The sequence below is a fragment of the Equus asinus genome, chromosome 15 (assembly GCF_041296235.1).
Source record: "Equus asinus isolate D_3611 breed Donkey chromosome 15, EquAss-T2T_v2, whole genome shotgun sequence".
Classification (NCBI taxonomy): Eukaryota; Metazoa; Chordata; class Mammalia; order Perissodactyla; family Equidae; genus Equus; species Equus asinus.
Genome location: NC_091804.1, coordinates 18286422 through 18311017, shown reverse-complemented (window position 1 = coordinate 18311017; position 24596 = coordinate 18286422). Strand labels below are relative to the sequence as shown.

Sequence of the window (24596 nt, the reverse complement as noted above, 5' to 3'; positions counted from 1 at the left end):
TTTTCAGCAAGCAGGAAGAAGGGAAAGAGAAAGAAGAGGCCTGCCCCTTTCCTGTAAGGACACTTCCTAGAAAATGCACTCACTGTTTCTGCTTACATCCCATTTGCCAGAACTCTGTCATGTGTCCTTGCGTGACTGCAAGGGAAGCTGGGAAACGTCCCTTCTAGGAGGCCATGTGCTTGGCTAAGCGTTGGGGTTCCTATTACAATGGAAGAAAAGGAGAATGGATGTTGGGACAACCAGTGATCTCTGAGCACTTCCAAAGGCCTGAAGATGCCTGTTAAAAATTGGCAGGAGATCTACGAAGCAACGAAGAAGAAAAACTGTGGGAAGATGCAGGTGGAGAGTAGCTGAGACTGGTTTTGGTGGCTGAGGGTCTCCTCCAGTGGTGGCAGGCAGATGAGTCACTGACAGGCAAAGAGAAAAGGGGGACTGTTTCAGGTTTGAGGATGGGAAAGAAGGGCCGGGGGTCAAGCACAGGCAGCTGCCTGCTCCTCAGTGGGAGAACTCTCAAGGCACAGGCCTTGAGGATCTTTTGGTGTGTGGTCCCTAGATGTCTGACAAACAGGAATAATGCGGAGAAAACTCCCTGCATCCCAGGAGCTCCCAAGTACGTCCAGCACCACTTTTCTAGAAGTAGAGGAAAACCCAGGCCCTCAGTTCAGTGTCCCTCCTCATTTCATTTCTGCCTTTTGATCTCTCATAGGACAGAGCAGTAATTGCTACCTAAAATGGTCTTGAATTCTTAGGAAATTGTGTGGAAATGACCTGTTGAAGGCAGCCAGAAATGGTACTGCTTTAACCAGATGACTGTGGATAAAAGTTTTCATCACACATGCACTCCCTTCCTGCCCTTGCAACAGAAGTGTATGTTCCCTAGATGTTGGCCCTTGCTAGGTGTGGCACAGGTCCTGGCAGGTGGCGTTGAGACTCAGGTGTCCTGCTGCCTGAAGGTTAGGCTCTTATTAGCACCATGTGGCAGTTCTCTTTGGAGAAATGAATCAGTTATTAATACATGCAGTCTTCAAAATAATAATAGAGTCTTCTAAATGAGAGGTCCTTGCAAGAGCAAGTGAAGGGTGAGGTTGGGAAATAGCCCCATTATGTCCCATGTGGTCCAGGGAGACTGCCAGCTGGCCGGAGTTCTGATTACCTCTGGCTGTTTTTTCCCATGGGCTTTGCTCCAAAGGCATAGACTATAAGTCTTCTCTGTTGCCTTCCACTGTAGGTTTATGGTGTCCCATCCTGCTCTGAGTGTGAGGGTGCTCGTAGAGGCCCAGGGACCCCCTTCACTGCTGATCTTTGGCGACTGTGAATAGAATCCCTCACTACAATCCAGTTTGCGCTGTGTTGAGCTGGTATCTGTCCCTTCCTATGGATTTGGGAGAGCTAGAGCCATGTGAGCTTTGTTTTCTCACAGGAACGTCAGCCAAACATCCAGTTTTCTCTTAGCAGTTGCCATTTCTGTCTCTTATCTGTTCCACAGAATTCTCAGAGAATTTTCAGTTTGCACATACTGGTATATTGAAAACGTGCCACTCGAGAGTAGCTATTTTGAGAACTTCTGACAAAGAACCATTTCTTCAGCCTTTCCTAGGGGCTTTTTGTCAGACAAGTGATGTCTCATCGTTCTGGAGAATCTCGCTTGAGTCCTGGGAGCTGTGGTCAGATGTCTTGTTTCCTAGATCTCAGGGAACAATTACTTCAGTTATTGGGTTTGGTGTTCTAACGCGTGACTCTTACATTTCTCATTGGTCTTATAACATCCAAAATGCTAGAATGAGCCACTATTTGAAGTTGAAGAAACCAAGACTTCTGGTGTCCAGAGGATCAAAAAGGGAAAGGGAAACTAGGACGGTTTGAGATTTTTCAGGGCCCTTCCTTTTCAGGGAAGTTTGGCCCAGGCCTTCTGGCCTTCACTGACCAGTAATCTCAGCTTTGATGGGTTCCGTGTAGGTAATGTGGTTGTGGAAGCCGACCCTGGGTGCTGGTTCTTTGGGTTGCTTTGAAGAATGTCATATTGCCTCACGAGGTCATGTATGTGACTTTAGGGCTTGCTCAAACTTCTGAGGTATTTAGCACGGCCTGGGGAGGGGTGGAGGATGGAGCTTGATGGGGGTGGTGACATTTGAGCTGGAAAAACAGGAATGTGCCTGGAAAGGTGGACAGAGAATGAGACAAGGGTCCCGACTGGAAGGCCCTTAAGGGCCATGCCAGGGAGTTTAGGGGGAAGCCAGTAAAGGTGCTGGCACAGAGGAGTGAGAGGCTGAGATATATCCATTTTGTACTTTTCTAAATTATGGAAGCAATACTTGTTTGGTGAAAATACGAAGGTGACAGGAATGTATACATTTAACTTACCTTTAATTTTATTACCCAGAATGTAATTGTGTTAACACGTTCATCATGTCCTGCTAATCTTTTTCCTACAGTTTTAAAATGTCTGTTTGGCGTTCCCCCCATCTTTGTTAAATAGATCATGGCAGAATCTTGTTGTTTTTTTTTTTAAAGATTGGCACCTGAGCTAACATCTGTTGCCAATCTTCTTTCTTTTTTTCTTCTTCTCCCCAAAGCCCTCCAGTACATAGTTGTATATTCTAGCTGTAGGTCCTTCTGGTTGTGCTGTGTGGGACGCCGCCTCAGCGTGGCTGATGAGCAGTGCCATGTCCACGCCCAGGATCTGGGCTGCCAAAGCTGAGCATGCAAACTTAACCACTTGGCCACGGGGCCAGCCCCCGCCCCCGTTTAAAGTCTCTTACGGCATATTTTCAAATTGCCTTTCAGAAAGGTAGTACTAATTTACATTTCTTTGAGTACTATATGAGTGTACTGGTTTTCACCAACTCTATTCCCCAATGAATATTCTTTTCATTCAGTCTGATGTGAGAAAAATGGTTTTTCATGGCCTTTTTATTTTTTATGTCACTGATTATTAGGTTAAATAAAGGATACAGGTTATTGGTATTTGGGAAGTTGTCCTTTTTGCTAATTTTTTTTTTTGGTTGGCATGTTTACATTTTTCTCATTGATTTGTAAGAGTTTTTTTAATAGTTAAAGAAGTTGAAAGATCTAAACTGGTATTGTTCTTAAAGGATTTTCAAAAATGATCATCCATTTTTCACAAGCATGCCACTGTGGTAGCCTAGGGCGGATTTGGGGCAGGGGGGCTTCTCAACAGGGCTGTGATGTTATTACAAGGCCTGACCATGCAGTGACTAGCTGGCCATTCGTATATATTTCTAGAGGTGGGCTTGCTGGATTCTCAGAAGTATTGGCTCCTATGTTATAGGGATGAGCAAAAAGCCTTGAACTTCAGGTTAGAATGTGAACCCAGGTAGGCTGAACCTGAGTGCCATGCTCCTTGCTGTAGTCATTCTGCCTCCCTGGCCTCCTGGTCTCCCAAATCATTTTTCTTCCATGGTTTGGGCAGAGCTGCTCACACAGGAGGACCTGTAAGCATCTCAGGGTGAGCCAGCAGGGCCATGGTGGTGGGGGAGCCCTTGCCTCGCTGCATGGTCTCAGAGAGAGGAGATGGTGACAGTGGCCACTGAGTTTCTTGGTGTCTGCAAGCTGGCAGCAGTGGCATCTTGGCGCAGACCCTGCAGGGTGCAGGCAGGCTAGGGGCTACACCAGGGTGAGGCCTGCGTGGCAAGGAGCCCTTATCCCCTGAGGCCCAGCTCAGGCTGCATCCTCCTCTATGGAACCCTCTCGACTCCTGCACCCCATTTCTTCATCACCCTCTTTTCTCCAGGCTTCTGTGGAAATTGACTGTCCAAGTCCTGGTTAGATGTTGTTTCCTCAGCAGGTGAAATCTCTGGAGTTGGGCTCCTTGTCTTGGATTTCTGTAGCTCCCACGTGATTCAGTAAAGGCATAATGATCTGTCATAGGGTTCCTGGCGGAGTGGCAAAGCTGAATGTCCCAGGGAGCAGAGAGTAGGCAGAGCTCAAAGGCTCAGCTCTCCTGCTGGCTTTGTCAAACTCCTGGTTGCTGTCAGACTTGGCTGTTCTTAGCACATAAGGTGGTCAGGAGTTTGAGTGATGCTAAGTCAGCTGTGAAGATTAGCATCTGGCTGAGCAGTGAACCAGGCCTCTGGTTTCAGGAGGAATTTGTTGAGCTTAGTGACTAGCATTGTGGAGCAAAAAGAAAATACTGGCATGTCAGTTTATTTACTGTTAGCATTGCAGTACCATGCTGATGTTAACGTATGATGTGCTTAGTATCAACCCCAACATTTTGTTAAAAAGTGGTTAGAATTTGTGAAATGAAAAAGACAAAGTGATTCAGATGCACGAAGTTTGAACACACTACAGAACATCAAGTAAAAACTTAAATTCATAAAAATTAAAATGCTAAACATAAAAATTACTATTCCTATATAGGTTATTCAATAAAGTAAGTAAAATTTACATTTTGTTCAAAATTAAAATTTGCTAAAATGTGCTAAATCTAAAATTAAAGCTTACTAAAATTTAAAATGCAATGCTCTTTTAAAATATACATCAGTGGTGACATTGATTTAAGCATAGCATTTCTGTTTGACTTTTTCCTCTGTGCTGAAGAACTGACTCTGGCGGTAGGGAAATGATGAGACCACTGCAGCCCTTTTCATCTTCATCTTTCAGCTCCCAAGAATCCCACCTGTTGTTCTCAAACTTTGAGGATTCTTTGTTTTTTCGGAGCAGACTGTAGCCTTTTAATTGCGAGTGTGCTGTGGTTTTTGGTTCCAAGACAGCATTTCCTGTTTGTCTTGGGGTTCTTTTGTCTCATCATTACTTTGGAAATTCTTCGAGTTGGGGTAGGAATTAGTCTTAAGGCAGAAGTTTTGCTTTATTGGTTGATTTTCTTCCTCCTCCTGAGGGTTATGGAGAGAAAGAAAAAGACTTCTAAGTGGGGATCTGCAAGTGTGGGTAAGTCTCAGATGTATGAGGGGCGATGGGAGAGCACGTCATTTAGAGCGCCTTTGTACCACACGGGCGCTGTGTTTTAGTTTTCCGTCTGTGAAAGTTCAGCAGTGCTGTCTCTGCCCCTTATTCCTGCTCCCAAGTAACAACCAGCATTTGTGTGATGATTTAGTTTATAATGTTTCTCTGCATTGCCTCAGGGCCTTTCAGGCTTTTTTGGACCTCTTTGAGCCACAGGAATAAATACATTTTACACTTTGTCCCAGTACAAGCTTGTATGTATATGTCACTTTGCAACAAAAGTTTCATGAAGCAGTACTTTTACTATCTGTGATACATTCAGAAGTTTCTGTTCTGTTTGATTCTTATTCTACTTTTTGTGTAAACTTTTTATTGAAGTGTAATGTACATACAGGAATAGCTCCCTATCATGATTATACAGTGGGGTGATTTTTTGTAAAGTGAGCACATCTCTGCAGCCGGTCCCCAGATCAAACAAATCATTACCAGGACCTGGGAAGCTCCCTCACGATCCCTTCTAATCACTGCCTTCTCAGGGCGGCCACTTGCCTGACTTCTGGCACTGTGGTTTATTTTCTTCCTTGCTAGTTGGGATCCACTGAATTGATTTTAAGACCCAGTGGGTCTCGTCCCACAGTTTGAAAAACATAGCCTCACCTTATTCTAACTCCGCAATACCCTTGAGATGGGAATTGTTTCTATTTTATAGGTGAAAAGGCTGAGGTCCAGGTGGTGATGTGATTCCTCTGAGCGTCGCATAGCTGGTCCTAGCGCCCCTTCCCCGTGCCTCTGAGGCCCTCTCCCCCAAGAGAAGGAGGGGTGTTCTTCTTTGGAAAGTCAGCGGCAGCCTTTTCTGTTTTATGTCTAGTTTCTCACTCCCTCTTGTGTTTACAGGATTGACATTCATTATTCATATAGCTTTAGTGAATTCCGCTATTGCCATTCTTAAGTACTGAGAATGTTTTTGTGAATATGAGTTCTGTAGACTTGCTCACTGCTTTGGAGGCTGTGTGGTTTGGAGGCTTTTGTGGCAGTCATCCTCTGCCCCCACCCCGCAATAGAATGAAACTCTGCAGAGGCATAGATGGCCTGTAGATGTAACAAAGGACTTGGACTGCCATGCATAGCTCCCCACCCTCATCCCACAAAGCACTGTGCTGACTTGCATGCCTTTCCCTGCCCGTAGGCTTTGCCTGTGGATAGATTTCTTCCCACCTCGTGTCTCCCTCAGGCTCCGGAGTACCTACCTGCAGGACCCAAGTGCTGAGCTGCCTCGCCATCCTCAAGCCTTTCTGGTTGAGAGGTTGTTGCTCCTAGCCAGGACCTCTCGAAGTAAATGTTCTGAGAATGCTGGGGCCGATGTCCCGCAGTCCACGCCCAGACGTCCTTGACTGGGCATTCAGCCTGAGAGCCCTCTCGGGCTGTGAACTGTTCACTGGCTCTGTCCATCCCTAGCTCAGGCCTAGTTCAAAGAGCCTTGGCCTCCTGAGTTCTCCACCCTTGATAGAGTTCTCTGGGAGAGAGGTACTTGGAAATGCCCTTGAGGCAGGTATACCCATAGCAAGTGGCCTGACAGTGAGGGAGGATAAACTCGAGGAGTCAAACCTGAGCACTGAAGCACAGGGTCTGTATTATTGGGGCAGACAGCCTACTCACTCCTTCGCTGCTGAGGCCTGCACCTGCAGAAGAGCAGTGGAAATTGAAGATGTTACCAATGGGACAACAGGCCCAGAATGGAGTTGCTTATGCTAAGCCCTACGGCACCAAACTGAGACTCTTCCAGAAATGGAATCTGAAACTAGTCAACCAGGAATCACGTGATCAGCACTAAGCAGGTAATCTGCCTGATAGACTCCTGTCATCCCCTAAAGGAAAACAACCTTGCAGTAACCAATCTGCTTTATTTTTAGCCTCATGGAACTTCCTTGTTCTTGCTTTCTTCTGCCTATAAAAGTCTTTCGTTTGGTACAGTTCCTCTGAGCTCTGTTTTGTCTGCTAGATTGGATGCTCCACGATTCATGAGTCATCGAATAAAGCCAATAAGAGCTTTAAAATTTACTTAATTGAACTTTGTTTTTTAACAACAGCAAAAATATAGGGTAATATCTTGTTTAAGTGTCCTTGTTGCAGAGGTGCGTAGTAATCTTTGGGTGGAAGATTTGCTACCCCAAATGTTTAAAAGAAGCTGTTTTTTTATAGCTGAAGCAGCTAAGTTTTGGTTACCTAGAAATTTCACTATGGATTAGTGGGTTTTTTGTTGATACCAGATAACGGAGGTGTTTGAGTTTATTCGATTCATTAAACCTCAACCCTCAGCTCCGACGGAGTTGGGTGAAGACAATAGCCAGGCTGTTGAACGTGAAGATTGAGTGGCCATGACTGTTGGATTTGTTATTAAGATGGTGAGTAATTTCTTCTTTTTTTTTTATTTTGAGGAAAATTAGCCCAGAGCTAACTGATGAGGATTTTAGGCTGGTTAATTTTAAAACTGCAGATGAGAAGCAGGCTCCGAGGACCGGAGTTTGCTTGCCCTTTGCTGAGAAACATTTACATTTGTAAGGGAAGCCTCTATCTGTAAGGATGCCTCCCTCTCTGTGCCAAGAAGAAGGGGGCTGGCCTTATCTCTAGAAACTCTTAATGGGGAAGGCAAGAACTTAAGTTGGTTACTGTCTGGCAACCTCATGTAACTGATTTAGGGTGGTGGCTTCTGGCCTTTACTTAATCCCATTTGATTCTTATCCAAAAGTTGTGGGACCACCCAATGGCCAGACCCCACCTGCACTGATACCATTTTAACTTTTTTACATGTTCTTTCCTTTGTCTTGTAAAGAGATGGCTCACATACCTATGCCTTAAATTTAGCCTTACTCTCCACCCATGTTTGCAGCAGTAGCCGGGGCAGCAGCAGCTCCTCCTGCCCGTGGGTCCTGTCCCCACACTGCAGCTCTGCCTGCCCATGGGTCCTGTCCCCATGCTATTCCACACTATTCCCTAAATAAAAGAGCACTACTGCCACATCTTGAGAGTCCAAGAAATCTTTCTTTTGACTCCTCGGCTCACCGACCCTGCATCACTAACTACTGCCAATCCTCCTCTTTTTGCTGAGGAAGACTGGCCCTGAGCTAACATCCATGCCCATCTTCCTCTACTTTATATGTGGGACGCCTACCACATCATGGCTTTGCCAAGTGGTACCATGGCCACACCCGGGATCCAAACCGGCAAATCCCGGGCCGCCGACAAGCAGAACGTGCAAACTTAACTGCTGCACCATCGGGCCAGTCCTGTAATTTCTTTTTTGGTTGATGCATCTGCCTCTCTTTGCTTGGAGCAGAATCCAATTTGTCAGGGAGCTCAGCTTCTAGAGTCCAAGATGCAAGAGGCAAGTATTTCCTTTTTTGCAAGAATGCTGGAGGTGAAAGCAGTCCGAAACTGCTTGAAATTTCTTCTCGTTCTACTATCTATCTCTTTTCTCCTGGATGCTTGAAGGCTCATCTTTATGACATTCTGAGGAAGAATTTCACATTCATTCCTCGTATGGAACCTGCACATCCATGTTAAACGTGGTGAGATGGGGACATGTTGTGCAAAGTGGCTGGCTTTTGTGATGTGATATTTATGCCTGACATTTTAACCTACAGACTCAGAAGTGGAGAACTCCTTGACTGAATTCCTTGTCATCTTCCCTCCCTCCCTCCCTTTGTGAAAAACATTGAGGCTCATCTATATGCCAGGCATTGTTGGAGGCTGAGGGATACAGCAGTGAATCAAATCCCTTCCACATGGAGTTTATGTTCCAGTGTGGGAGACAGACAAGTGTGTAATAATTTCAGGCGGCAGTGATGTTATGGAGAGGACTAGAGCAGGGGTTTTTAAATATGAGGGTAGCATTTGCAGTGTTAGCATTGGAAGGGGTCTTCCAGTTTGCAGTCCAATTGGCCCAAAGGACAGATGTGTTCTGACTCTGCCTGGAGCATTTCCCATTATTCACAGGAAATGAATGGAAATTGCACAGATCTACACATTCTGTAGAGCAGGATTGAATCATTTAGGGCTCTAAAAGGTTTCTCTCTGTCTACTTATTCCATTATTCATGGCAACACATTAGTTGCTGTCCGGAAATAAGCTCATTACCACTCTGGGTTTTATGGGTGTCTCCTAGGGGCTCCCCGCCCCCCAGTCATTTTCACCATTGGGAAGGGCTGAAGATGCAGCCTTTTAGTCATTAGTTGCGTTTGAATGATTGTAGTTCTAGGATGTCTTCCCCACACAAATGCTGGCAACCATTTTTCTAGGCCTTGTAGATAAAGGTTGATGAAGTTGATTAAAATTCAGTGAGTTAAAAAACTCTCATTGAGCTTTTACCAGATTCTAGACAAGGAGCTCTGAAGGTAAACAAAGATGATTAGGACAGTCTTCGCTTTTGATGAGTTTGAAATCTAAATCTAAATTAGATTGTGCCCTCTTCACGTAAATACAAAGCACAGCAAATGGTGGCGGTGGGTGGGAGGACATGTAACGTGCTGTGGGAGATTTCTTGGAAGAGAGCTGAAGTTGGGGAACAGGAGGGGGTATTAGTTTCCTGGGGCTGTTCTAACAAATTGTCACAAACTGGCTGGCTTAAAACAACAGAAAATTCCTTTCATAGCTTTGGAGGCTGGAGGGCTGAAGTCCAGGAGCTGGCAGGACTGCCCTCCTTTCAGAGGCCCTAGGAGAGAATCCATGCCTTGCCTCTTTCCAGCTTCTGGTGACTCGGCATTCCTTGACTTGTAGCTGCGTCTCTTCACATTGCCTTCTTCTGTGTCTGGCTGTGTCAGATCTCCCTCTGCCTTTCTCTTATAAGGACTAAGATACATGTGATTACATTTATGGCCTGAGTGGAAATCCAGAATAAACTCCTCCTTTCAAGATCCTTAACTTACATCTTTGCCATATAAGGTAATATGTCTTTTGCCACATAATGTAGTATTCACAGATTCCTAGGAAGTTAATTTATTTTGAGGAGGGGGCTTTTTTTTTTTTTCCTATCTGCTATAGACGTGAATCAGGGGAGACTTTCCTTGAGGACTCTTAGTGCTTCTAAGGAGGAGGAACAGGGAGGAGAAAAGGCTGAGAGCCAAGGGGGAGAAGAGGGAAGGGTGGGTATAATCAGGGCCAGTGGGTGGTTGTGCTTGGCTGGAGTGTATAGTGTGTGCAGAGTGTGGAGGACCTGCAGTGGGAGGCACTTTGTCTTTAATTCACTAGACAAAAATGGGGGGAAGAGGAGTGTAATCCGAGCTGTGCTTTATGAAGATTAGTCTGCACCTTTGTGAGGAGTAAGTTAGAGAAGGGAGTAATTAGTGGAGGAACCAATTGAGAGGCTCTTGTAGTAGAGAAGGGTTGATGTGCAGACTCCAGCAAGGCTGCTGGCAGTGAGAATGGGCATAAGGAGAGACGCTGTAGTGACAGGATCACACTGTGAGAGCTGATGACGTATAGGGCTGGGGATTTGGAGACGGTGATGAGGATCAGTGTTCCCCATGGGACACATCTCTTGTAGATTAGGGTCTTGAAGGAAAACAGGAGGAAGAGCTGGTGTGGGTGGGAAAGGAGGTGATTAGTTTTGGACCTGCTGAGTTTGAGGTGCTGGTTGGACATCGAGGTGTCTTGTTGGCAGGTTGCAATGTAGTGCTGTAGCTTGGGGGAGAGGACATAGAGCAGTTGGGTCCATAGAATAGAGGCTGATGGCAGTGGATCACTCATCAACGAGTGCAGTGTAGAAATAACAACCTTGGGGAGCTCTGGCATTTAGGACGTGAGCAGAGGAAGAAGACAGAAGATGTGCCGGGAGAGGAAGAAAACTAAGACTATTTTAGTTGTAAATGCAGGAAGCTATTCAAACTTGATTAAAAGGGAGAAAGGACTCCATTAGCGCAGGTAACTTAAAGAGCAAGAGAATTCTAGCTTCAGGCCTAGTTTAATCTAGGGGCTCAAATGGCACCAAGCCTTGGTCTCCCTCCATCTCTTGGATCTCCTTCATGTTGGCTTCATTTCTAGGCTTCACCTGGTAGCAAGATGTTCTTCAGCAGGTGAAAGGCCCGTGGGTAAGGTCATGCCTTATTCCTGGGGGCTCCAGAAGACGTACGGGGAATTGCTGTAACTGGGAGGTATGTCCACCTCTGACCCCGTGGTTGTGGTCAAGGAAGTACAGTGCTCTGACTAATTAGGTCTAAATTACCTGCCTGCTCCTGGTAGGGGAGCAGAGGATTACCCAAAAGCAACTTTAAGGCACTTTTATCACAGAAAGGGGAACTGAAGCTGGGTAATAAAATACTAGATGTCTAGTAGATCAGGATTGACCCAGCCCGGCAGTGTCACCAAGGAAGCAGTCCCAGAGGCAGTAGATTGATAACTGACACTGATAACTGACACACACGTCAGCTGTCTTCGTGCTTTTTGTAGCTGAAACCCAGTATGGCCGTGGTTTTGTATTCTGCCTTTTTCATGTTGCTGCGTGGTCTTTATAGTTGTCTTGTTAATAGCTTCACAGAAAGTCGATTTACCATAATTTGCCTAATAATTTCCACTGGTTAGGGACATAAACTTGTTTTTTACTTTTTTAGCACTGCAGCGATGCAGGTTCACTCCCCGGGTGTCCCCAGGCTCAGCCCCTCTGGCTTTTTCATCTGTTTCTGTTAAGTAAGATCTTGCTCTTTTTGTCTTTCCTATTTTAAGCACTGTTGTGGCCATATTTGCCCCTAGGTGAGGTCTGACCAGTGCTAACTAGAGCAGGACCATACCTGTCTTAATATAGCCTAAGATTTGAAAAAATAAATTCAGCAGGTAAAATTCAAATGTTTTCTTGGCTTTATTCAACAATTCATGAATTGGGCAGCATCTAATTTAGCAGATAGAAAGGAGCTCTGAGGAAATGTACAAAATGAAAGGCTTTTATAGGCTGAAGGGAGCCGGAACAAGGTCATGTGGGTTGGTTATTGCAAGATTACTTTTCTTTAGGGGGGATGACGGGTCTATCAGGCAGATCACCTAACTAGTGCAGATCAAGTTACTTACTCCTGACTGACTGGTTTAATATTCCATTTCTGGGAGAGCCGAAACTGTAATTAAATCAAGTTGTGGTTGGTGACGTGGGGCTTAGCATAAATGACTCCATTTTGGGCATGTTGTCTTGTTTTGAACAGATTGTGTTAGGGTTTTTTTTTTTTTTTTTTTTTGAGGAAGATTAGCCCTGAGCTAACATCTGCTGCCAATCCTCCTATTTTTGCTGGGGAAGACTGGCCCTGAGCTAAGGTCCCTGCCCATCTTCCTCTACTTTATATGTGGGGTGCCTACCACAGCATGGTTTGCCAAGCAGAGCCATGTCCACACCGGGGCTTCGAACTGGCGAACCCCAGGCCGCCAAAGTGGAATGTGCAAACTTAACTGCTGCGCCACCAGGCCGGCCCCCAAATTGTGCTAGTTTTTTCTGTTATTCGAACCGTGAACTATGATTATCAACTAAAGTCCTTAAGTCTCTGTGTGTGTATTTTACTGTTAAGCTATGTCTCCCTTAATTTGTGCTTCTGAACTGGTGGTTAAAATCTTGTGTTAACTGCTGTCTAATTTTATATCTGTGTAATTGGCCCATCTTTCTAGCACATTGACATTTTTTAATTTTTCTGTCTTTATCTTTGTGAGCTATGTGTCACCTGCATGTTTTATTAGTGTGCCATCAGTAGCTTCATCTTAAGTCATTGATGATAGAGGTGAATAGGAAGCAACACAGGAATTGGGTGTGCAGTGTGGTAACAACTGTTATCCCCCCACAAAAAAACATGGATACGTAGAAAAAGACTGGCGTGAAATACATCAGAAGGTTAACTATTTCGGGTAGTGGGACTGTAGGAGGTTTTAAAGATGCATGTCCCAGTTGTCATTAAGGAATGTGTATTATTTTAAGAAAAATGTTTATCAGGACCAGATGAGGGTGGAGCCGTATGAATTCCCCTAGTGCCCTCCTTCAAAGTTGGTATTGATAATAAGTTTCAGGCGTTGGTAAGCGCGATAAAGAAAAGAAAGCAGCCTAAGGGGAGAGGGAATGATGGAGGTGGACTTGGGCCGTTCTTTTAAGTAGGGTGGTCGGAAAAACCCTCTGAGGAGAGGATGTCTGAGTGGAGACTGAGGGAGGTGGCTGGTTGAGCAGTGAAAACTTTCCTGAGTCAGGAGTGAGCTCACTGTATTGAGGGACAGCAGAAAGGCCACTATGGCTGTGGGTCTGTCCTCCCTGGAGATCCCTGGGGTGTGGAGAATGAGGGGAGAGGTAAGCTGGGACTTGCTAAGTCATCCTAAGGCAGTGAAAGGTCATTAAAGGGTTTTAAATGGGGGAGATGCGTGGACTGATAGACATTTTAGAAAGATCACTGGCTATTTTTGAGGAGAATGGCAGGTGGAAGGAGCAATTAGGAGACCAATGCAGGTGAGAGATGATGGGGGGTGGGAGGTGCCTAGTGATTGAGGAGATAAATTGGCTTAAACCATTCTCTGTCATCCCTCCACTCTGCTTTCAGGCATTGGTGTCATCCTACACTCCCATCGAGGTCCACCCCAGTGCCAGTAGCACCTGGGGCTGTGCTGCTCCCATTGTTCCCTTTCTCCTCAGGCTCATGGGGGAAAGAGAGCTCAAGTGTCTCTCTCTGCAGCCGTCTAACCACATGCTGGAGCTCTCATTTCATTGGACCATCTTATGCCAAGTGCCTACTTCGAACAGTCATGGTGCCCATGGTCTTAGGCTGGGGTTTAATGCCTGTTTGTGAACCTGTCACTGTGGAAAGGGGGTGGGGTTAAAATAATTAGCCTGTGCAGGCTCCTGCACACCATGGAGGAGGAGTGGAATGGCTTTCAGGAGGAGGCAACTGCAGTGTCCAGTGCCTGGGGGAAAACAAGAGAGCAATTAAGCATGACTCCCAGATTTTGGGCTTATGTGGGATACAGATTGTGGTGCCATCAACTGGCCAGGTAGGCAAGACTTTAGGACCAATAGTTTTGTGGGTAACATCAAAGTTCTGTGTAGATACATTATATTTGAGATACCTGTGAGAACTTTCTGGTGGAGATGTCAGAAGTAGTTGGAAATAAGGGTTTGACACTGGAGAAGAGGTTGGAGTTGGAGATAGAAATGTCGGAGTCATTGGCATGGAATTGGTAACTGAAGCCAAGGGGCTGGATGGTAATACTTAGGGAGAGAGCATATTGGGTCCAGAATTGAGCCCAGGGCCATTCCAACATGTCGAGGTCAGGTAGAGTGAAAATAGCACAGGAGATTGAGAAAGAGCAGTCAGTCAGGTCGAATGAGAACCTGGAAAGAAAGTATGTATCGTGAAGCTGAGAGAAGAATGTTTCAAGGAGGAAACGGTTAACTAGGTCTGATATTGCCAAGAGGTCCTCTAAGATGAAGAGTGGAAAGTCCATCTGATTTGGCAGCATGGAGACTGTGTTGCTTACTTCATGTGTTACAAGTTTTAGCTTCATTGTTGTCCCCAGAGCCTGGGACATCGCACTGATTTTTCCCCTCTGAGGTACTGGATATCTGAAAGTCATTTGCAGTTCAGCTGACCATGCGCTCCTTTTTTTTTTTTAAAAAAAAGGTTTTATTAAAGGAAGTTTTCAAACACAGGGAATAGTTTAATTAATTCTCTTGTACTCATTGTACAGAAAGGGTGTGATAAACACTCTTTCCTCTTAATTATTGATTTTCAAAAAAATGCTCTTGTATCCCAGAAACCTTCAAAGGTGGCCCATGTGGCTTCTTACAGTTACCATTATGAATTCACAGACTTTCATATACTTGTGTTTAAATTACTTTTAGTTTATTATTTATTTTAGTGCTGAAATTGACCTATCTTTGGTCAATAGGAGTCTTTTATTTCTTAAATGGCTTTCTCATTTTCCTATTTCATCTTTTCCCAGGCGTGCTTAATTTATCAAGGAAAGGAAAGCTATTTTGCATTGTTGCTCTCATAACTTTTTCAGCTAATATGGCAGTTTTACAATCGAGAACACTGTTAATTTCCTGTTCCTCAAGGAAGAAATATTAGAATCTATTTTATGAACCAGGAATACCGAAAAAGTGACAGTATAATCTTCCTGCACAGTAGCCAGCTCGGGTTGCTTCTTCATCTACAGGGGCAGGGAGATTGGGGCGTGAGACCCGGGCACGTCAACTCTCCTGTTCACTTCCCTTGTCTAGTAAAATCTGTAGAAAGCACTGTCGGAGATGGGTGACACTGAGGCAGGTACTGGGTGGTGATTTCTGATTGAGGGGCTCATCAGATAAGGGAACCCAGCAGCTGGTCCTGGTTCCACTTCCTGGCAGAGGTCTAGGGAGCACCCTTGAGCCCAGTTTTGAGATTGCAAATATATTTTTCTTTCCCGTCTTTTTAGATCTTTTGGCAATATTTGACATACTCTGTTTGGAAGAAGCTTATTCTAGTAAAGAGGAAACTTAAAAAAAAAATTGCTTTCTGTTCCAGTAAGGCTGATGACTCATTTTCCCTAGAAAGAGATGCCTCATGATACGAGGACCTGTTGGATTCCAGCATGGCTTCTAATTTTTGGTGTCTTGGCTCTGACCCTGGAGGACAATGGAAAAACAAGTGAAATCATCAGAACATGGTTCAGAACATCTGGACCGTGGGCAGAGCCTCCCAAGAGACAGAGGTGATTTTTCCACCTCTGGTAGTCTCTATCCCGAATTAAATAATGTCTTGTGATGATGGCTGGTACTAGATTAGAGTGGTACACTTGTTCTTTTAGTAAACAGGTGCATTGAGTCCAGAGGGAGGCCTTAACAGGGAAGATGGGAGAGAGTGTTGAGAGAAAGGAGAATTCCTGTTCATTCTGTGTCACCCGAACTCTTGGTTTAGTGTATGACATTGGCAGTTTCAAGGAGCTTGCGACCCAATCCAGTGGGGTCTGTCTGAATTAGAAAGCCTTGTATTCAGGCAGCCTTCCTCTTTTCTGAACTCTTTCTCAGACATACCTTTACCACAAATCCTGTGCTTTTTGGAATCCCTTGTATCATTTAGGATACATTTGGCCACAAATGACAGAAAACCCAGAAATACAGTGTCCCTCCAAAACAGAAGCACTTTTCTTTCTCATGTAATAGGCAGTCCAGGGCCCATACTGCTTTTGTCTTGTGGAGTCCTCCTCTGTAGGTAGTTTCTGCCTCATGGTCTACTCCTTTCTTCTTGTTGCTTAGTCATTCTTAATAGGTGGTTTTTCACCTCAAGGCCAAGATGGTTGTTGGAACTCCAGCTAGCTTGTCCATATTCCAGTCAGCAGGAAGGAAGAATGGTAGAATTGCACACAACGCTTCTGCTAACGTCTCATCAGCCAGAATTGGAAAATGTAGTCTTGGTTCTAAGCCCAGATAAAAATCAGGGCTCTGGGGCCCGCCTGGTGGCGCAGTGGTTAAGTTTGCACGTTCTGCTTCTCTGCGGCCCGGGGTTCGCCAGTTCGGATCGCGGGTGCGGATATGACACCGCTCGGCAAACCATGCTGTGGTAGGCGTCCCACATACAAAGTAGAGGAAGGTGGGCATGGATGTTAGCTCAGGGCCAGTCTTCCTCAGCAAAAAGAAGAGGATTGGCAGTCGTTAGTTCATAGCCAATTTTCCTCAAAAAAAATAAGTAAATAAAAATCAGGGCTTCTGTTACAATGTCTGAGAAAGAAGAGGAGGTGGACAGTGGGACAACCAGCTTCAACCCTGGATGCATCGTATAGTGGTCTTAAGAGTGCAGAAAATGTCGAACTGCTGAACTAAGCTCTGTGTTGCCCAGCTTTCTGCCAATCCAGTAAATCCTGGATCCTCTTGGAATGGTGGGCTGTGGCTGCTTATGCGGATGTGGTGAGACCTACTTACTGTCTTCTCTGTTCTAGGCACCATGCTAGATGTTGGGGGTACTGTGGTGAGGAAGTCGACGTGGTTCCCCATTCCCCCTGCCCCTGACAGATGTGGTCTTCAGGAGGAGCTCATACAGTGTGGGGAACACTTGGGGAAGGACAGGGGGCCACTTGGACACACAGGCAGTGGTAGAAGGTTTGGAGAGAAAGGGATCTCTTAGCAGAGATTCAAAGGATAAATTAGAATTGGCCAGAAGAGAGTTGTGTCTGAGAAGACTGTTTTAGGTAGGAACAGAATGAGCAAAAGGTGTAAAGGTGAGAAAATCCAACTCATTCTAGGAACTGACTGTAGTTCAGAACGGCTGTGAGAGATGAGGCTGGAAGGGTAGACAAGACCCTGATCCCAGAAGGGCTTGTACACCATTTAAAAAAGTTTAGACCTATCCTGGAGTGTAGTCTCTCCTTCAGATTACCAGAGGTGGGAAAATGGTCTTCATGTAGTCCATGGAGCTCTGGAAGGAGTTCAGGACAGGGAGTGATGTGGTCAGATTTTCTTTCTGGAAGGTCCTTCTTGGTGCAGTGTAAGGAGTAGAGTGGAGGTAGGAGTGACTCAAGGCTGGAGGCGAGGTGTTGGGTTGGGCTGTTGCAGTTACCCAGAGGAGGAGGGGTGATGTTGGCTGGAATTAATGGGAATGAGTAGAAGGAGCTGAAAGCCATTTTGGAGGTCGCATGAACAGACTTGATGATAGATAGTTCTGGGGGAGGAACCAGTGAGGGTGATGGCCACATTTCTCTCTGGAGAATTCAGGGGAAAGGGAGTGAAGTTGGTTTTGGACACATGGAGAATTTCGGATGTATATGGGACATCCAAGGGGAGACATCTAGTACAATTGGCTAGATGGGTCTGAAGCTCAAGAAGAGGGAGTTAGAGGCATCAGAGTGAATGAGATTACTCAAGGAGAGTGGGTAGTAGAGAAACAAAAGAGCCTAGGATGAAACCCTGCACAACCCCCAAAGGACAGGTCGAGAAAGAAGTTGCCAAGGAGAAGGCAGGCGAAAGAAGGGCTGGCCGGAGACGCAGGAGGATGTGCTTCTTGGAAACCAAAGGAAGAGTGTTTCCCGATAAAGCATCAAAAGCTGCTATGAGGCTGAGCGAGATGAGAACTGAGAGTCACAGGTTTAGTGATTAGTCATTGTTGACCCAGGAGAGCGCTTTAGTGGAATGGCTGGGCGTGAAAGTGGCCTACTGTGGCTTGAAGAATGTTGCACAGTCAGGGAGGGGGATGGGGTGTCCACAGCTCTTCCCAAAGGTTCACCCGTGCAGTGGCGAAGAAAGTGCATTGGTTGGATGGGCTGTCAAAAGCTTTTTATTGTTGAGCCTGCTTAAATGGTTGTAAGAAGGGCCTGTGGTGTGGGGAAGGTGGGAGGACGGAGAGGAGGAGAGAGATCAGTGGAGTGAGGTTTCAGAGGAGGTGGGAGGAAAGGGGATGGCGAGCACACGGTTGTCTCCCAGTGCCCTGTCTTGGGAATGGTTGTCCTTTCAGCTGCAAAGGCCCCTGTGGCCCTTTGTAAATATCGTCTGGAGGTGAAATTGCTCATGGCCAGAGTTAGGTTCTAAAAAGTGGAATCTACCACACACGCACACATATATATGCCCCTCTTTGTACCTTTTCTCTGGAGCACTTTGGTGTGGAGTGCAGTCACCTGTGGGGGTGCTTTAAGGAAACAGTCCACCTCCAGTGGAGCTGAACACATTTTCTGTAGGTCGCATTATTGGTAGGAAACTTTTGAAGACAGGGTGTGGTCATATTGAGGATGATTCTAAACTTTCAGAGTAGGGCTCCTCCTCCTATTTGATCCTTTGTTCAGACGATTGACCTTGTCAAATGGGGTTAGCATTAGAAAAAGCTAGAAATATTTTCTTTGTTATTCCTAACACTGCACACGGACGTATAAACATATATACATACATGTGTGTCTTTTCTCACTAGGAACTTAGATGACAGCCTACTTGGCTTTTTCAGTGAGGGGAACACATAAGTCCCTGACAGGATAAGCCTGTCACTGGTAATTTCTCTCCTGGGGATGTGTCTGTCAGTGGGGGAGTCGATTGCCCTCACAGTTGCCACAGGACTTGATTAAAAAGATGGCAGGCACCATATGTACCAGAAAGGTACTCAGTCTAATGACTTTCCTCCAGGACAGGTTTGTAATTTGCATCTAAAGCAGTGCAAAAAATAGTTTGTGCAAGTTATGGAGTCACTCAGTAAATGAAACTTTTGAATCTGAGTGCCAGTGGGAAGGACAGTTCTTGGAAGCATGACCAGCCAGTGCATTGAGCACTACCTTTTAATGAAATTTCCTTGGTGATAAAGAGAAGAAAAGCCTACTAGTTGGTACCACTTCTTTTCTTTCCCTAGTTTTTAGCTCTTCTGAGGCAAACATGAACAGATACGGTCATGCGCAAAACATCATAAGGATGTTTTGGTCAACAATGGACTGTGTAGGGGCCTGGAATTGGCCACCCCAAGGTATGTCTCTTTGGCATGAGGATTATTTGAGGCTGATTGCTTTTGATAAACTGGGACAGGGAAGGAGGCTCTGAAAAATAGAATTTACTTACCCTTTGTAAGAGACATTTACATTGTAAGGAAACTCTCCATCTGTAAAGATATCTCTAGAAACTCTTAATGAATGGGTAAGGCAAGGACTTAAATCTGCATTTGTTTATTGTCTTGTCTGGTAACCTCCCGTAACTGACTTCCCTCCCCCTCTCAACGTTGGCATTTCCTTCAGGATTAAGCATCTTTCCTTAGGCTAGGAACTGATTGCTGTGCTCACCTTTGACCGCCCAGCTCCAGACAATAGAATTGCCTCCTGCTTCACCCTCCGAGATAGCAGACCCACTATCTGCTGTGTCCATCAAGCGCTGTGCCACAGGGCAATCTTGTGACTATTGTGGGAGGGACATTTCAATCACATGTGAAACACCCTGTTTGGGGGTATATAACCACTCTGTGCACCCCACTTCTTCGGTGCCCTTGCCTCCTTCGGGAAGAAAGGCCCCGGGCCATGGTTCCTCATAAAGCTTTGTTTTATTTTCTCTTGCTATTCTGTCTCATGTGAATTTAATTCGTTCTCCGGCCAGACGAACCCACTTTGGATAGAGGAAATGTCTTCCTCCCCTACAACTGCATGTATGATGGTGGTCCCGTAAAATTAGTACCATATAGCCTAGGTGTGTAGTGGGCTGTACCATCTAGGTTTGTGTAAGTACAGTCTGTGAAGTTCGCACAACAACGAAATTGCCTAACAACGCATTTCTCAGAATGTATCCCCATCATTAAGTGATGCATGATTGTATTACTATATTTTCTTTAGCAAGGTACAAAAGTGACTTGGCATCTGGTAAAGAAATGGGTTGTGGGGTGAGCCCTATCTGCCTGGAGCCAGGTTGACACAGTGCTAAGTGCTCCTGTCCAGTCAGGCCACGGCCACACTTTTTTTGGTCAAGTTCTGACATTGTCACCTGTGAATGTCACTGCAGAGTCTTAAGAAATATTGAGGTCAGAGGGTGGGCCCCTGACACCAACTGGTGACTGAAAGGGAGCCTCAAACAGATGCTGTCCAGTGAACTTTTGTAAGCCCAAGTCAGGCCTTCAGGAAATGCTGAGATTAAGGAGTGGGAAGAGGTTGAGTTTTCCACTCAGAGAATCACAGTGAAAATAAGTTCTACAGATGCTATTCTGACGGAGCCAGGCCCCTCCCCAGGCCATGAGGAGCCAGGCCTCCACCACAGGGACCTTCCCCTCCCATGCTGCTGCTCACTTTGGCCCTCCCTCGCTGCCTTCTCTTGCTTCTGTTGAAGGGAGGCTTCCGTGCTGTTCTCAGCCCCAGCTTGGTGCTGGGGTTGGCTTCTGGGGAGTTTTGGTGAGGCGAGGGGCCCTGAAGGCTGTTAGGGGAAGCCTTTCGAGCAGGAGTTTCTCCAGAAATGTCCACAGGTCTTACCTGAGCCCTTGGTAACCCAGGACACTGTCCATCACCCTAAGTGCTTCACCTTTCCCGATAGGGTCTAAGTGAACCAGAAGGAAGGAAGCCTCAGAGGGAGCTTTTATTTGTCCTTCCTTTTAAAGCAACACTCTTGTTTCCTGTTTATAGCAGCATGACAGCTCCCTTGGGAAATGGCTAAGGGACTGTGAGAGGATGGGCGGTGACTGAGAGAGAATCTGAGAGACAGAGTCTGCTCCACTCAATCTCTGATCTGGGCCCTCGACTTGAAACGGAAGGAAGGAAAGATGCCTGGGAGCTGGGCTGAGATGGCTTGAAGAGGAAAGGCAGCCTCTTCCCTCTGCCCTGAGCTGGTCCCAGAGCTTCTAAGCTGGGCCCTCACACTCACCACCCAGCAGGGAGGGTGCTGGAGTGGGCACTAGTCTGGTCCTGCTTCGAGGGCCACTGTGGAGGCAGGGACATGGGTCCTTGCACATGAGCTGGAAATCATAGTGGGCTCTGTCATACTCTCGGTGCAGTCCAGACACTTTGGTCCATGGTAGGTCCATGGAATTAATTAGCTCATTAGTGCAACAAATCTTTGGGTGCCTGCTGTAATCCAGGCACTGCTCAGTGCAGTGGGAAACAAGAAGCCCACGGCTGCTGACACAACACCATGTCCGACAGGTATGTGATGTTTTAACCATGTGCCCCAGCTTGCACAAATTTACTAATTTATAAATTTACATGTACTGTCAGTTCACACGTACTGATAGGTCCATTATAAAGCATGCACAAGAAAGAACATATGAATGAGAGAAATAGAAATAAGTTCTAATATTTCTCCCACACCTCAGTGATTTGCATTGCATACATCCCACTTCAGAGAGCACTGGTTTGTGCTGTTGCCTTCATGTTTCAGACCTCCACTTTTCACGTAGTTTTGGTAAGTGATCATTTTGAGTTGGGGCTGCCCGTTGGATGAACGGAAGGTGTGAAAGAGGAAGCAAGGTAGGCAGAGGCTGAGCTCCCATAATTGGTTAGCACACGGGCCCAACAAGGCCTGATGACCACCCTTCTTTCCCCACTCCATCTTCCTTGGGAGGGTGCCTTAAGGTTCTCATGCTCCTGTCCTGTGTGCTGTGGTCAGGCTCCTGAGGGGTAGGGGTGTGTAGTCCCTTTAATGTTTTCATAGACTTTCTTTGAGGTTGCATTTGGTCATCCCACCAACCATCAGAGAGAAGGGATCCTTTCTCCACTGGAAGGCCAGAGAATGGAGGCCTGCGCTGAGTGTGATGAGAGTGGGGACCTGGGCCCTGCCTTCCCTGATTGGCTGCTGCCTCCTCCTGCAGAAAGTCTTCCTTGACATCTGCCTGTCCCGCCATCCCCTGGAGGAGCACACCAATGAACAGGCTTGGCCCCTCTGACTTTTGGTTAAGCTCCTTCAGGCTTGTTCCTTCAGGGTGTTTACTTCATTTCTTAGTTTTTCATCCCAGGTCCCCTGATGTTTTGGTAGCAACAGTCACAGTGTCTTTGTGACAGTTCTCTTTTGCTGCTTTCTGCTTCAGGATACCTCTCTTCACTTCCCTGTTTCCTAGCAAGGAAGGAGAGGAGCCAGATAGTGCTGGGCTATGATTCGTAAAAGGCCAAGAAGGTGCAGAGACTCAGGACAGAGCTGAGCTCCCTGTCCTCTGCGGGGGCTCTGCCTGGGCTCCTTCCTGTCCTTCTCCGCCTGGGGAACCAGCAACCTTTGTGAGTCTCCTTGACGACAGGATGGATAAGTTAAAAATAACCTGGTGCTGGGCCTTCTGTGTGTGGTGTGTATGTGTGTGCTCGTGCGTGCAGGTGCCCTCCCTCCTGCTGTGCTCCATCTCAGTCCCTGTGGCTTCTAGATGCTCCTGGAGAGCAGCTGTAGGAGGCCTCCATAGGGCCCAGGTGCTTGCATGTTGCAGCCATGTGGTTTAGGGGTCAGATCTAGATAATCTCGCAGCATCGTTACCTCGGGTCACTGATGGTTTCTGATGGAGTGCGGGTATTGCTGTTAAAGAATGGAAAGCCGTTCTGCATGCCTGGGTCTTCATTCAGTCTCAGTGGAGAGGGATAGTCCTGGAGGCGTTGCTGTGTTTCAGAACCTCTTGGGGCTGTGGAATAGGACACAGCCCTGGGTGGGAGTTTGGTTGGGTCTGTTCAGGGAACCCCCACAGGTAAAGAGGACCCTTTCTGGCACTTGGTGACTTGTCCACAGCCCCCTGGCTCAGCTGTGGCAAAGTAAGGAGCAGTGACCCATCATCTTTCCCTCAGATCAGACTGACAAGGCCAGCTCTTTAGGTTCTTTACTAAAGCCTCGTCTCTCTTTGTATCAGCAGTCTTGCGCTAGTTAAGACCCTCTGTTTGTGGTGTTATCACAGTGGTGAGTTAATTTAGAAATTGCTGTCTCCATAAGGGCAGGGCTGGGTATCTCTTTACCACACCTGGAATTAATTCCTCACTTCCTCCCTCCATCCATCCTTCCATCCATTAGTAAGCATTTTGCTGTGTGGTAGGCATGGGGATGTCATGAGAACAAGGTGTCATGGTTCCCGTCTTTAGGGAGCAGCAGACAGTTGTAAAAATCTGCCCCTAAGTCCTCACTGTGGCCAGTGTTGAGAAGAAGGTCTGAGTGTTAGGAGAGGGAGTGACTAGGGTAGGGGTGGGTTAGAGAAGGCTGGGGGAACGCATTCGTGACACGAAGTACTTGCATCTGGAAGGTGTGAAAACTCCCTCAAATAATAAAAAGTAAACTCAGTAGAAAACTGGCCAGGGACTTGACAGACACTTCACCGAAGAAGAAGATATCCAGATGGCCAATAAACGTATCAAAAGGTGCTCAATTTCATATATTTGTTATGGAAATTCAAATTGTTAGTTCAACTTAAAAGATATAATTGTTTCTGTGTTTGCACACATAGGTAAATCTTTAAAGATGTGGTGAAACATCCTTTTGCCATTTCTAGTTTACTTCCTTCTCAATTTCTTACTGAAAGTAAAATGGTTTCCAGGATGCTTAACTAAAAGGAAATGTAGTGGGATGAACACAATGAAGTCAGAAGACCTGGGTGAACAGGGGATTTGGGGCCAGCCACTGCGCTTGTCAGAGCCCCTGTTTGCTCACTGATGTAAACAGGGATCTATCTTCCTGTCTTCCTCCCAGAACTGCTCTGAGGTTCACGGTTATGGGAGATGCTCTTAAAACTGTGAGGGGCTCCGCAAATACTGTTACTGTTACTCTGTCTAATTCTGAGTGATTTGATTTCTCCTCTACCTCTTCTCACAGCGACTATTCTAAATTCTCCTGGGAAGTAAACAAACACTGAGTAGTAGGATGGTCCCTAGGATTCAGAGCAGCCTGCTCCTTGGTACTTCAGATCGAGAGCCTGTGGCTGGTGTGTCTCTGGTCCCCTCACACAGGCTGGGGAGCAGGGTGAGTTCCTGCAGGCATCCTTACCTGGCTGGGGCCTGGATGGCAGCCCTGTGAGTGATATCGCAGGGTCTGCTAACGCCCAGGCCTGGTGGCAAGGAAAGGATAGAGGCACCCCAGTGCTGGTGAAGCGTTGACTTGAGTGAGCGGTAATGTGGCTCCCACACTAACTGGGGCTGGCCTCCTCATGGGGTGCTCTTGTAAGGTCTGGAAGTGACACTGTAGACTTTGGGGAGTCCACTGGGGGCAATAGTCTGTACACCCAGCTTTCCCTGAGAGAGCCTGGCCAGAGCTACTGGTGGCTCTGAGTCCACGGCAGGTTGTGGCAGAGCAGGGACTGCTTGCT

At 46.4% G+C, this 24596-nt stretch overlaps 1 protein-coding gene across 1 annotated transcript in view; it reads left to right on the top strand.

Moving 5' to 3' along the window:
* The window catches only part of CDS2 (CDP-diacylglycerol synthase 2), a 57610-nt gene that overhangs the window by 11574 nt on the left and 21440 nt on the right, over positions 1-24596 (top strand). The gene's annotated exons all lie outside the window — the stretch shown is intronic.